This window comes from Lepisosteus oculatus, chromosome 20, assembly GCF_040954835.1.
Source record: "Lepisosteus oculatus isolate fLepOcu1 chromosome 20, fLepOcu1.hap2, whole genome shotgun sequence".
Taxonomy (NCBI): domain Eukaryota; kingdom Metazoa; phylum Chordata; class Actinopteri; order Semionotiformes; family Lepisosteidae; genus Lepisosteus; species Lepisosteus oculatus.
Window position 1 is genome coordinate 3634639 of NC_090715.1, and position 13353 is coordinate 3647991.

The following is a 13353-nucleotide window of genomic DNA, read 5'->3' on the forward strand; positions in this document are numbered from 1 at the left end:
TGAGGGGGTAGGGAAAGACTAATGCTTGAATACCAGATGAGACAGAGGTGTGGTGGTGAAAGCGTACACTGATAGGTGGACTTATGAACTAAGGCTACGCCTTCTTCTGCCTCTTTCGTTGCCGAGAGGCAGGGATCGTAACAGGAATGACCTAAGCTCATGGCCAAGGTCATCCAAACCCCCTTAGAACAAGGTGGGCGTACATAATGCCAGTGCAGAACTCTGTACTGCTCAGTTTCTGAAGCAGATGAACTGATCACAGATTGCAATGGAAAGATAGAAGCATCTTAATAAAATTCCAACAGGAGATGAATGCCCTGATCATATGAACGACAGGGATCATCAAGGAAAATATGAAGACGGATTTCTGAATTCTGCAGTGGACTCTCAGGGGAAGAGGAGTACAGATCTGATTTACTGTTTGAGAGACAAATCAACTGGCCTTCGCCCTCCATGCTCCTATCAAAGAGCTTAAACCCCAGGAGAATTGTTGCCAAACCTAAACATTAAACAAAACGTTGCAGCCACTGCAGCAGGGGAGAGCTACAGAATGCACGTTTTCAGCCATTTATATTCCAGAAAAATGACATTTCTCTCAGGGTAGATAAGAGAATGAGGTAATAGTCAGTAATAATTCAATAATTCTCTCTGACCTCAGTCTCTGAATAATGTTTTGATACCTGATTCTTGCTATCTGGCTTCTCACAGTTTTTCCTTTATTCTTTCTCATGTTAGTTATTCATTTATTCCACACAGTCCAGTTAAACCCTGTGACTGCACTACCTGCATGAAACTCTTAACCCTTCCCTCCCAATCAAAACAAATTGCAATAGCCCTTTCCCCAGGAGCCATTGAAGGTTTCTGGGTCACGAAAGGAGGAGAACAGTGATCAAACCAGAGAGGGAACAATTGCAATAGCTTGTTTTCCACTTTGCAGGAAAGGGAGAGACATGACTAACAAGGGAATAAGAAGGGGTAGCAATTGCAACCCGATTCAAGGTAGGCAAAATACATGTTAATGCAGTCACGTTTCTCCCGGGGCAGAGAAGCACTGGGCTTGGGGAAACTGAGACAAATAGATGCACACATCAGAGAAGAACCACAGCTGGGAAAGGGGCTGTTCACCCCTGTTAAAACAGAGGAGCAGGAGAATTTATGAGGCTGTTGACACTTAGCAGATCAGTCCTGAAGTCAGACAAAGGGAGGAACAGAAAAGGGGACGATCGAGAACCGTCTGCTAATTCCTTCCCTAGATGGGCAAACGGGACCAGCCAGAGATCAGGGGCCTGACGGGACCACCTGAAGGGTGGCACGGCCTGGAGAGAGAGGGAGAGAGAGACATGGGGCAGCAGCCCACTGTTCTGGGGGCGAGTCCGCTCTGAAGAGAGCAGCCGAGAAGGGAGGACAGATCCGGCTCCGAACGAACCGCCTTCCGAAACAGAGTGGAGCCGGTCAGGGGGGGTCAGGACAAGGACAATCCTGAGGAGGAGGGGGCTTTGGCTCGTGTGCGATCCCTGGAGAATGTGGGGTGCAGGAGAGATGAGACGTGGGAGTGAAGGACAGGAACGAAGCAAGCAGAGGGCCAGCGGCAGGGTGGCTGGATGTCGGAGACAGCACGAAGCCTGGAACCCGCACCGGGCGAAGGGGCAGGCCCTGAAAAGGAGTGGGGGGGAGGCAGGCCCTGCAGAACCATAAAGGATCAGAGGAATCAAACAGGCTGGTGGTCAGCAACGAAGGGCACAGTTCTGCACCCAGACCCGGAGCCACTTCTTTACTGCAGGGTTGTGGGAATCAGGAACAAGCTGCCCAGCAGCCCTGCTGTTGAAACAGATGCTCAAGCTTCTGTCCAGACACAGCTGGATGAGATCCTGTGGTCAATTTACTGAGAACTAAAAATTGGGCTTGACAAGCCCACTGGCCTCGTCTCACTTGTAACCTTTATGTTCTCGAGTGCGTCGCTGCAGAATACAAAGCCACCTGGGAAAAGTGGGTAAAGAACCTAAACCACTTGAGCAGTCCGGGTGTCCTCTTCCCAGAATTTTGGTTAAAAATATTTCCGGTCCCCAGCACAGTAAGGACTTTGTTCGGATCTGTGCCTCCCTGATGCTACTTCCCACACCCAAAATGACCAGGCTTATTTCAAATGATTTTAGACATATCAAATTTGATATAGCAGTCATCAGCCCTTCATCTTTAGGGAAGAAAATGACCACAGGTTATTAAACTTGAGCACTTTGAGCACGGAGCTGATGCTAACAGGGCACAGACCCCTTGTGTTCCCAAGGAGGAAGGGAACTGGGTATCCAGTTAAACTACCTGCCTATCGGAAAAACGGCTCAGCTGCTTCTCTCCACAAAGTTTAGGACTGACTGAGAGACTGCAAATAACATTCACACTTCCTGGCCCTTGACAATGCGAGGCTGCTGCAGTAACTCAGAAGACAAGAGGGGATTCCTTCCAGCCTCTGGGGACAGCGGTTCTGGCAGCCTTGGGCTTTGGAAAAGCAGGGTATCAAAAAGAATTTTAAAAAGATATATTAAAAACGGCCAATGCAATTTTAAGTTTTATTATAAAAAAAGAGCAGATTTTCTGATAACAAGAAAAAAATGCTGAACTGAGATTGGCCGAATATGAAAACAATTCAGCTCCGTGAACCTGCCCCCATACAAACGGCACAAGCGATGAAACCCACTGCACACGGTAGCGCTGCGTTTTTGCCGCTCTGTCGTGTTGAAAGTAACGTTTGTGCCGCTTTTATCCCGGAGATATAACGCCTTATTTCTTCGGCGGCGTGACGTCACTCTGCCCCCTAATACGGCGCAGGAGAACCGAACCGGTCAGATTCGTTACTGCTGCGTTTGTGCCGGTTTGTGCTGATGAGAGCAGCTTCCCGGCTGCTTTTGTACCCGAGATTTTAGCGCACTCTCTTTCGGGTAGTCAAGCAACCATGTACGACTACTAATCCCGTCTGGGAAATTCAAGCACTCCGTTACCGGATGCGAGGGTAAGTGTCTGCGATTTTGTTTCTTTGTTTGCCCGGTGGGGGGCAGTTGATTTTGCAACTCAAATTCTCTGCTTTTGTGTGAACAGGAAAATTACGTTCGTCTCCAGCATCATACAGTAATCACAATAGTTGCGGGTTTAGCCTTAAAAGGCGAACATTAGCAAACAGTCGCATGTTCTTGAAAAATATTTAACTAGCACGTCTTAATACTTTGTAGATGTGTCAATATTTTCTAAATCTGAAGAAGTAATCAGTTTCATTGTTTCCGTTTTAAATCAAGCGACGTTTAAAGATTCGACCCGTCTTTCTAGTATTTAAAAATACTAGACTTAGTTAACTTCCTGTATTACAAGATCGTTATTTTCCTATTTTATGCAAAGCAAATTCGGAATCGTGAAGAAGAACCAGGAAATTGTTTTTAAGGGGCACTATGTACCAAATTAATGCCCCAACACATATGTAAAACCACATTGGAAACTCTTGCTGTCTCACACATGCAGACCTCGGATATATTTGAAAATATTTTTATGTTCCCACCCCCCCAAAAAAAAAGTAACATATAGTTTTTTTAAATGTCTTTGCCTTAAAAAAAATAAGTTTTGTATTGATGGAGTAAACTTATTGAAACTCAAGTTGAACATTTACGATTTGTTTCCAATTCATTTGAATTCAAAATTCTTTATTCAGCCCCAGGGATTCAGATCACGAACAGTAAAAGGTTAAGAATCAGCGTCAAATTTGCACCACAGTGTTTCAGACTTCCCGTCTTCTAAATTTGAAGATCAAGCAGTAACAATTAAACTGTTAGCGGTTGATAGTCTCACCTGTGATTACTGTACGTCACTCATGGACGGTGGTTCCTCAAGACTTTTTACTGTATAACCTGTGTATACAGTGTATAACACGATTAATGAATTAATGTACATCTCTCTCTTAGAGATGACAATTTTGAATAAACATAATGCTCCTAAATACCTGTCGCACACTGCTTTATTTAACAGTATATTTAAAAATAGCTTATCTAATAGTAATGATAAGGAGCGATGTGATGCTCGCATGATTGTTATTACATCCTTATCACTATTATGTGATTAAAAAATGTAGATCTTTAATCTGAAGGATTATTGGAACCTTGTCAAACGCCCATGAAAATACATCATATCGTGACACCTACTGATATATAAGAACTAAAGGGATACTCTGTACAGACTCCAGCTGGGGTATAAAACATTTAGATTTAATCGTTCTTGTAGTTCTTTTCTTTAAAAAGTTGTCTTTAGAATAATTTCAAACATTCTGTTTAAAGAAATAAAAAACATCCACATTTTAACCTCTCAGATTTCGTGTCTGACACATAATATACAGGCTCCCCAAACTCTACTGCAAATGTCGGTGCTTTATTTTTCACTGTCATTCGAAAGGATAAACAAGTCATGTCCAGATGCACAAAGGCGTCTTAGAAGCTTTATTGCTCGAAAAGCGAGCAAACAGGGGGAACCGCCTCGTCTCGGGACCGTGACTTGGCTTTAGACTGAATAAGAGATGCTCATGCCCGGTGTTTTCCATGGCCGGCCTGGTGGCTCCGCGGGCTGAACCATCGGACACGTCTAAAGTTTAGAAAAGCAGATCGACTCCCGCTGAGTGTCGTGAGTTGCAGACGAGCCCCGAGCCTCCCCGTCAGTCTGAGATCCAAGCCCGGGTTCGGCTCTTGCGCTGGCGGGGTGAGTTTGTGGAGGTGGCTGTTCTCTACCACGCCGGCCGTTTTGGGGGGCTCCATTTTCGGGGCCCTTCAAAACAGGGGAAGATGGGGGGTTTAAGTCCTTTGTAAATGAATAGTTCTGAATTCTAAAAAGCAGCCCCCTTATACCACTGAGACACCTGCAGGACAGGTGGGGCACTAGCAGTGCAAGAGAGGTGCAGTCCTAACTAGGGGCGACAGGGGTCTCTCAGCAGCACCTTTCTCTTGATTCAATCAACCGGCCGCAAGCTAAACCATACCGGCAGACAGCCTCTCAGGGGAATGCCACTGTACCAGGGTGTCTGAAAATCCTTAGCGGTTGTATTCTTTATGTATGATTCGGTGAGTTAAAGTTTCTATTTATGTTCAGTAACATCCGTGTTGAACCCTTGTAGCGGAATCCACAGCTGTCATTCAGGAGCCGAGCCCGCCTCCAGAGTGACCTTCCTCAGCGGACACGCCCCGTCCACCTGTTCCACAGGTGCGCCCGGCAAGATGGCGGCGGGGCGAGGTTCTGCGGCGTTAGGTGCGTGTGCGTTTTATTTCTAATTTTCTTGTTTTAAGTGCAAAAAAAATCAAATCTCACTTTCAGAAAAGCTAGACAAAAATGTGTTCTTGTATCTGCTTTTGTTATTGCATTTGTTTCGGTTTAATTTGTGTTTTAGGACGCCGAAATGTGTGTTCTGTCCGTTTGAGCGTGCTCTCGAAGTCTTAATTAGTACGTTTTTAAGATATGGTACCTCTAGGTCTGTTTCCTTTATCGATAAAACGCTGTAGTTTACCTTTGCTTTATAAAGTCAGCAGCTGTGTAAACTAATTCGTTTGTTGTTGTTTTTTTACTTCTCCAAGTTAAAAAAAGATTTCAAGAACGGGCCGCCAGTTATATTCCTACTTTCCGTTGTACTATGTATATCTTTGTAACTCGACAGGGAAACGTGTATTTTCAGCATTTTAACACCAGAACAGGTTTATACTAACTATATAACTTATTTTCGTTTCGTTGTGCTTTTGTTGAACAGAAACTCTGAGGCGCTGGTTCTTTTATTCACATGGTGACTCCAAAATAATAAAATATTGTAAAATATATTATAAACTAATTCGTTTGTTGTTGTTTTTTACGTCTCCAGGCGACAAAAATATTTCAAGAACGGGCCTCCAGTTATGAAAATAGTTTCCAAGGTAAGTTATTTTCCTAACTTCTGTTGTTCTATTTAAATGTGTAACTCGACAGTGAAAATGTGTATTTCCAGCATTTTAACACCAGAACAATTTATACTAACTATATATACATACTATATATTTCGTTCCGTTGTACTTTTGTTGAACAGAAACTCGAAGGCGCTGGTTCTTTTAGGGTTGTTTTACTCGCCTGTTGAATCCATTGGGTAAAGAGATAACACGAACACATTTTAACGATGGTTTTCAATGCGGGGAGTTAAATGTAATATGACACAGGCTGTAAGTAGCATTGAATTTCTACGTGGCTGAACCTATTTTCGAAATTCTGGGGTATTGAAACTGGGATTAATATGTGATTTCTCCTGAAGTTTCCTGTTGGTTTATTGAATTTGAGCGTGTTTTTATATTTCTTTATTCAGGCAGCTTATTTAAAAACGTTAATAGACTTCAGAACGTCAAGTGAATCGATTCAGCAAATCCGATATCTTGTTAATTTGATCCTTTTTCTTTTGCCTTCAGTTCTGCGGCTCCTGATCCTCAGCGCTCCGGCGATCTCCTCTCCAGCAACTCGTCGTGCTTTGGCAAGTTATTCTTGACAAGTGTGCTTTTCCTTCAAGTTCATTTTTGAAACCAGCGGCTTGATCTGTAATGTTTTCGACTCAAGGATGTATCTTGACCTTAATGTAGTGAAGTTCTTGACCAGCTTGTTTCTTGTTGACTGCTGCTACTGTATGTGCTGTGCATTCTGCAATAAAAGCTCTTGATTTTTTCATGCATTGTCTTGTATTTTTTCAAATCATGCGAAGGGTTGTTTTGCACTTTGCGCCACGAGCCCCAAGGGGGCACCCTATCGCATTTTCACTTGAAAACTGCGGAGGCTACCCCCTTTTTAAGTGTCTCCAAATTTTCCCGCCTTTTTAGATAGTCTCTGGGGGGTTAGGGTCCCTAGCAGCGAGCGCAGGTACAGCCCCGGGGGGAGGAGAACTGAGGATAGCTCTAGCCAAGCCCCCTCACTCCCAGCAGGAGAGGAAGGCGGGCTGGTGATGGCCTGGGTCCCGAGAGAGACGAGTCACCCGGGGCGGACTCAGCCCATCAGTCACAGCTTGTAACTAAGTCCACCCCAGGTGACCTGCCTCTCTGCAGGGACCAAAGCCATCACCAACCTGCCTTCCTCTCCAGCTGGGAGTGAGGGGGCTTGGCTAGAGCTGTGGTCAATCAGCCAGCCCCCGCCCACCCCCTCTCCTAAAAGGGGGTGGGCGAGGCTTGGTTTGATTGATGGGAGGAGACCACGCCCTGAAAGAGACCCGATATATATAAGTTTTTTGGCGGGAAAATCTGGACCCACTTAACAAGGGGGTAGCCTCTGCAGTTTTCAAGTCAAAATGCGATAGGGCGTCCCCTTGCGGTCGGGACTTCAAGGATAAAACAGCCCAACGCATGGTTTTTAAGAAACTGCAAAATCTCTCCGCCAAAAAACTCACCAAACATCAAGGTTTTTCAGGACCAAGAGAATACAGAACTCTGCACAAAAAACGAAAGAACAAAATCAAACTTCAAGTAATAATTTATTGAGCGAAAATTGCATACAAAACAAAGCATTCCAGTAACGACAGATGCACAGGCTTTGAAGTGAACATTAACATGCATTTAAATTACAAAGTGTCAAAGCTCGGCTATATTAATGCTAAATGCTTTTACAAGTCAACAGAGTACGAAAAGACTACATGGGAAAAACACAGAAACATACAGCACGTTACCGGTTCTCCAAGGCATCTGTCGGGGCAGCGACCAGAATGAAGACTGGAAGTTCGTTGGATTTCCTGCAAAATAACAGAAATCTGTATTAGCTGTGCTTTCTGTTACAAGCGGGTTCTCGAAATTATCCCAGCTACTTACAATAAATCGAACCTCTGTATTGACTGACACGTTCAGAAGATGAAACAGTTGAATACCGAAGGCACAACACAATCAATACAGCTACATATTCTTTTTTTGAAACAACTTGGTTAACACATGAATAATTTATCCAAATCTTTATAGGCTCCCTTGTTTTAACAAAATGGTGTCTTGTGAATCTGTATTATGCGCATCAAAAAAGGTAAAAAGTGATCGCAGTTTTAGCAGAAAATGATTTCGATAAACCGCAGGGTTACAGTGCTGTCGGGTCAAAACCACTTCCGCCGTGGAGAAATCTAGTATCTCCTAGTTTGAGTCTACTTTTGACGAGGTGCATCACGTTTTCCAACAATTTTCGGGAGGTGCAGTATATACTGTACTTCAGTTTGATACGTGTGGTGTAAACGAATAAAAAGGTCTATACCTACACAGATAATTCCCGCAGCTGAGCCGAGCATGTCCCGCCCGAAGACACCAAGCTGGAAACACAAGAACAGACGCATTTAAAGGAGCATTTAAAGACAAGATTTAAAACAAGGTTTTTTCGTTTTCACCAGGGCACATAGTACAGAATTAAATAAAATACGTGTAAACAAATGAATAAAACGTTTATACTTACGTTTATACTCCCATTATTTAATGCGAGCCATGTCCTGCCCGTATACACTAAACTGAAGACACAAAACAGCAGAATTTAGAATTTAAACTAAAAAGTTTTACATTTTACCACGCATATAAGAACATATCGCCCAACATACTCTAGAAAATAATGAAAAAGCTCTACAATTCTAGGTAGGTATTTCGTGAACCAAGTTAACGAAATGTTTGATAAAGAAAGATTAAGATATACAGAAAGCGACGTTTTCATTCTGGTAAAACAGCAGTGTCTTTACTCCTACAACAGAGCTTTTCTCCATGTAAAAGGAATAGACGCAAGTGGCTTGTTAAAACTAACAAAAGCATTTTCTAGGAAAAGAAAAGACATTAAAACTGCTATATAGCTCCCAACGAAAATACATGTTTTACCTCTTTCTCCTGCGAGATTTAGACTTCATAATTACATGAGTAAAATTTTATCTACGTTCAAATAAACGAAAATGAAAAAATAAGAATAAAAACCGTGGAACAAACTCGCTCAGCGTCCTTCTCTCCCGCAGAACCTGGCGGACAGGTGCGCGGGGCGTGGCCTGCGGAAGATGTCACTCGAGTGGGCGTGGCTACAGGCTGACGGTCAGCTTTCGTTTGTCTTGGCTCCTCCTCCTCGAGCATGCGTTCAGAACCCCCATGAGTTACAAGTTTCAAAATCGTTTTTTTTCCCATGTCCACCTGAGTAATCACAGTTAGGGTATTTAATATTCATTAGTATCTGAGAGCCACAGGAATGTGAATGAACTGTAGGTGAGCTGTGGGGTCTAAGGATCTTTGCAGGACACTTACTGTTCTATAACGTTATTTATCTCACCACACACTCGGTTTACTACCTTTGTACTTTTTATTAGTTGTGCCATGCAGCTGATTTAAGAAGTTAATTTAAGAAGTTACAAGAACATGAGAAAGTTCAAATGAGAGGACAGTGTTCAATCCATGCAGCCCTTTTGGCTACTGCTATCAGTTTGATTCGATCACCTCATGAGACATGATTAGGCTGTTGGTTTCAACAAAATGGCTGGATCGCCTGTGCCATTCTCCCACAACTCTTGGTGTAAAGGAACTTTTGACTACACTTCCCCATGACATCCTTTCACGTTTCCCTTTGTTCATGTCAATGTAGTTCACAGCGTATAATCACACTGCAACTACATTTTTATAACGGGTTAACTGCAGTAACGAGTTAACTCATTAGCATATTTTCAACATTAGTGCACTGTACTGAAGTACATATTATATTCAAATAAATTCAAATTTCTCAGTCTCCGTGCATATAAACCCTAAGCTTTATATGTGGATAAAAGATGAGGAAAACTGGAGTTCACAAGAGAGGAGGTGGAAGAATAGTTATAAGAACCCACAGCGACCCGAGACAACACGGTTACACTCGTTAAACCAGAAGAACCCTCCCTTCCTTTTGAAGAGTCTGAACCTACCTGGCAGGAGATGAACAATTTCCTACAGAGGTCAAGAGCAGGATCAGCGCCTGAGCCAATGGTGTCCTGTACAAGTATCATGAATACTGCGAGAGGCTCAGGCAGAGACTCTGGCAGCTGTTGAAAGCAGCAGGGAGGAAGAACTAGCTCAAAGAAAGCTGGCTGATTGCACAGAGGCGTCTGACGCCACTATGGGCACCAACAGACATATCTAACACTCCAGACACACCCCCACACCCCTGACAGCCTGCTGGGGAACTTTCTTTCTTTACACACACTCTCCTCTCCTGCTGATAATCACAGCCCCCTCATCTGAGCAACCAGACGCCTACACCAAGATGTCTGGGCCCCCAGCTCCTGGACTCTCAGGCCACAGTCTACAATCCCCCAACGCCTCTGTCCTCTCTCATCTCCTCTGAGCTCATGCCTGAGGTTTCTCACATCGCCGAGCCCTTCACTCGTGGTTTCCCGAGCTCAGTGAGCTTCACCTCTAGCTCTCACCCTCTGGCTGGTTCTTTTCGGGGAGCAGCAGTGGAACGCCCTCGAAACAGTCGCTCTACTGCCTTCTCTGCCTTACTGGCAGGCTGACACAGCATCAACCGAGGCTGCTTCTCTTCAAGGCCTTCCTTGCACCTCAGTGTCACTTCTCAATCTCTCCAGGAGCCGCCTGCTCCCGATGACTCATGGAGTTTCCTGCTCCCTCCTCTCGTGACCCGCCAGCCCTTGGACTTCCGGGTCCGCTCCCTGCCACTGACATCATCTCCCGACACCACCGGGCTGGGTCTCCCACAGCTCAGAGTCTCCAGCACCTCATTCCCAGGCTGAGACTCCACACACTCATGTTAAAACCCACACAACCTCTCAGACATCTCACTCTCGTGTCCTAGGCTGAGCACACACAGCTGTCAGCACACATTCCTGTGTCCAGCCACCACTGCTAACTCAGTCCGCCTCTCCGTGGAGCCCTAACTCACTTTCTCATTCACAATGGACTTACTGCAGAGCCCCGTTCTCACACTGAACAGGCTGCTCTCTGTGAATAATCACATTCTTTATAAAGGACAATTTCCACCTGGAATAAGTGATCTCTCTCGGTCCCTTCCAGGATTCCTCTGATATTCTTCTCCCCAGTCTCCTCTGAGACCGTCACACTCATGTCTCTCCCCTAATCGGAGTTTCTTGAACTGAAGCCACTTCTCTGCTCTCATATCTGCCAGACCTGTTCTTTCCTACTGCTATTATTAGACACAGCTTCAGCCTGGTGACTCTCACTGCTGGGCCTCAGCCTGCATGTTAACAGGAGACCTGACCTCATGTCTCCTCTGGTCTGCCACTAACTCAGGAGTGATGTCCTAGCTTCAACTGTCCCAGAAAAGTTTACAGCCTGATCTTATAATCACTTCTGATGTGATGATGCTACATTGGTAGGGGGAGAAACGAATTAACAGAAATCCCGGATGAAACTGAAAACAAAATGTTATATCAGATTCTACTGATGATTAAAACAAGTCACCCTGCTAGTTTATTTAAATGCCTACTTACCAAACCACCAGACAATTCTCATACAAATGGAAGGAGGCTGCTAATCAGGAAAAAACATCTATACAGGGTACAAAAATATTGTAAGGCAAATTCTATGTCTCAAAGTAATGCTTCAATCTCCTTAGTTAACTGAAATTCCAACACTCTCATTAATTATTATTGTCTTATAAATACAGAGGACTATTAGAAAAGCATGCATTTATATCGTGTCTGCAGCATTGGCTTTCTCCTTTGTGATACATCAACTGCTATTGATTCATAACACTATTTCAATCATAGCAGGCATTAACAAGTGTTCTGACATAGGAAGATAAATAATAATGGTAAATAATTACCATTTTTTCTTAATCTATTTGTGAAATAGGTTGAGGTATGTTGAAAGGTTTACAAAGAATGATTCATAATTGTGCAAGGAAAAATGATTTAAGCAATGTCATACTGTCTCTAGAAGGCTTCTGCAAGAACCTTGCATTTTGGCTCAAGCCCAGACTGTGGTGTTTCTCTGAGCCAAGATGGCTTCTGAGCAGGCAGGGATCTGGAAGCAGGTGAGCATTATTGAGCTGGACACAGCTGGGCATTCCACATGAGGATTGTAGGGCTTTCAGGATAGGTTCCCATGGAATTAGCCAAGTCCCTGTAATTAACAAAGAGGCTTATAAAAGTGAAGCCTGAGGGCCCAGAGGGGGAGAGAAGAATGATTTATTGTGAGTTGTATTGCTCTTGTTGCAATGACTCAGGAATAGTGGAATCTGTTTGATGGGAAAAAAGCAAGATATCAATGGCTTAGAAAATGCAACATGAACTTTGTTACTGAAGCTAGCTTATCATCTGTGGGGCTTGGCTTGGAAATGCAGTAAGTCCTCCTATCCAGTAGGGAGTGGCATGTGCCTGTGTGCGTGTGCCCGCCTGGCCATTGTAGACTTTGTAGTCTGTGATGCTAAATGTAGATGAAGAAATGATCCGGGTAAGGTTGAGGAGCTTGGGAGTCAACAGTAGGAATGTTGGTATTGAACTGTTATTCTGAGACTGCTACAATGACCACTAAATTTTTCAAAATTGGTCAAATAACCTCTTTTAAGGTGCTGCTGAAAGTCTTTTTTTGTATATAGCCATTAATTTCTCTAAACTGTCCTCTGTTGTGGTACCACTGGGTCATGTGTGATTTAGTGATAACCCTACCTTCAGGGGTAGCTTTTCTTGGGCAACAATGCCACCTTGAGGAATTGTTCTATCTGAGGGTGTACAATAAGGGAAAGTTGGAGATACCTTCTGGTTAGGTCTAAATAGAGGTGAATCATTCCTTGCAATAACCAAGGAGCTTCAGTTGTGGTTGTTGGATTATAAATAGCCTGAGACTTGCAACTGCAGGAGAACTCTGGTATCAACAGGACGAAGGGCGCACAGGAAACCAAGGTCCCAAGCTGGCAGGTAACAGGGTTTCCTGGCTGTTTGCTTTCTGTAGCTGCTATAGGCTCTGTTTTCCTCAGAGGTGTGGAGTAGCTCAACTGTCTGAATTATGTGAGGGCCCTGCCCATCAATCCCCCCATAAGCCTGCCCAGCATCCTCCAACCCTTTGAAGATGCCCTTTCTCCAAAAAGCTGGACAGGAGAAGGGATCTCCACACTTCATCCTGAAACATGCCAATTGAGTCACCCACTATTTAACTAGGAGCACCGGGGAAAGATTGTGCTACTCTGTTACCTGATCACTTACTAATAGGTGCCCCTTACCTTGAGGGGTCTTCTGATCTGTTGCAACTCTTAGAATTTCACATCAGAGGGAGAGTTGGTCCGGGTGCTTAAATCATCACTTAAGTATAGAGCCTCCATAGGTTCTCCAAAAGTGGGGTTGAGAGAGCTTAATCTAGAGCAGAAATGCTTTCGTTACTACAGGGCTGTGCCACTGATGGA

The 13353-nt window shown here is 44.1% G+C and overlaps 1 long non-coding RNA gene across 1 annotated transcript; it reads right to left on the reverse strand.

Moving 5' to 3' along the window:
* Nucleotides 1-7467: 7467 nt before the first annotated feature.
* On the reverse strand, nt 7468-9093 carry LOC138224374 (uncharacterized). The gene is made up of 4 exons (XR_011182848.1): nt 8844-9093; nt 8437-8488; nt 8246-8296; nt 7468-7741 (listed from the first exon to the last, which is right to left on the reverse strand). It is a non-coding gene; the product is annotated as an uncharacterized lncRNA (long non-coding RNA).
* Nucleotides 9094-13353: the final 4260 nt, after the last annotated feature.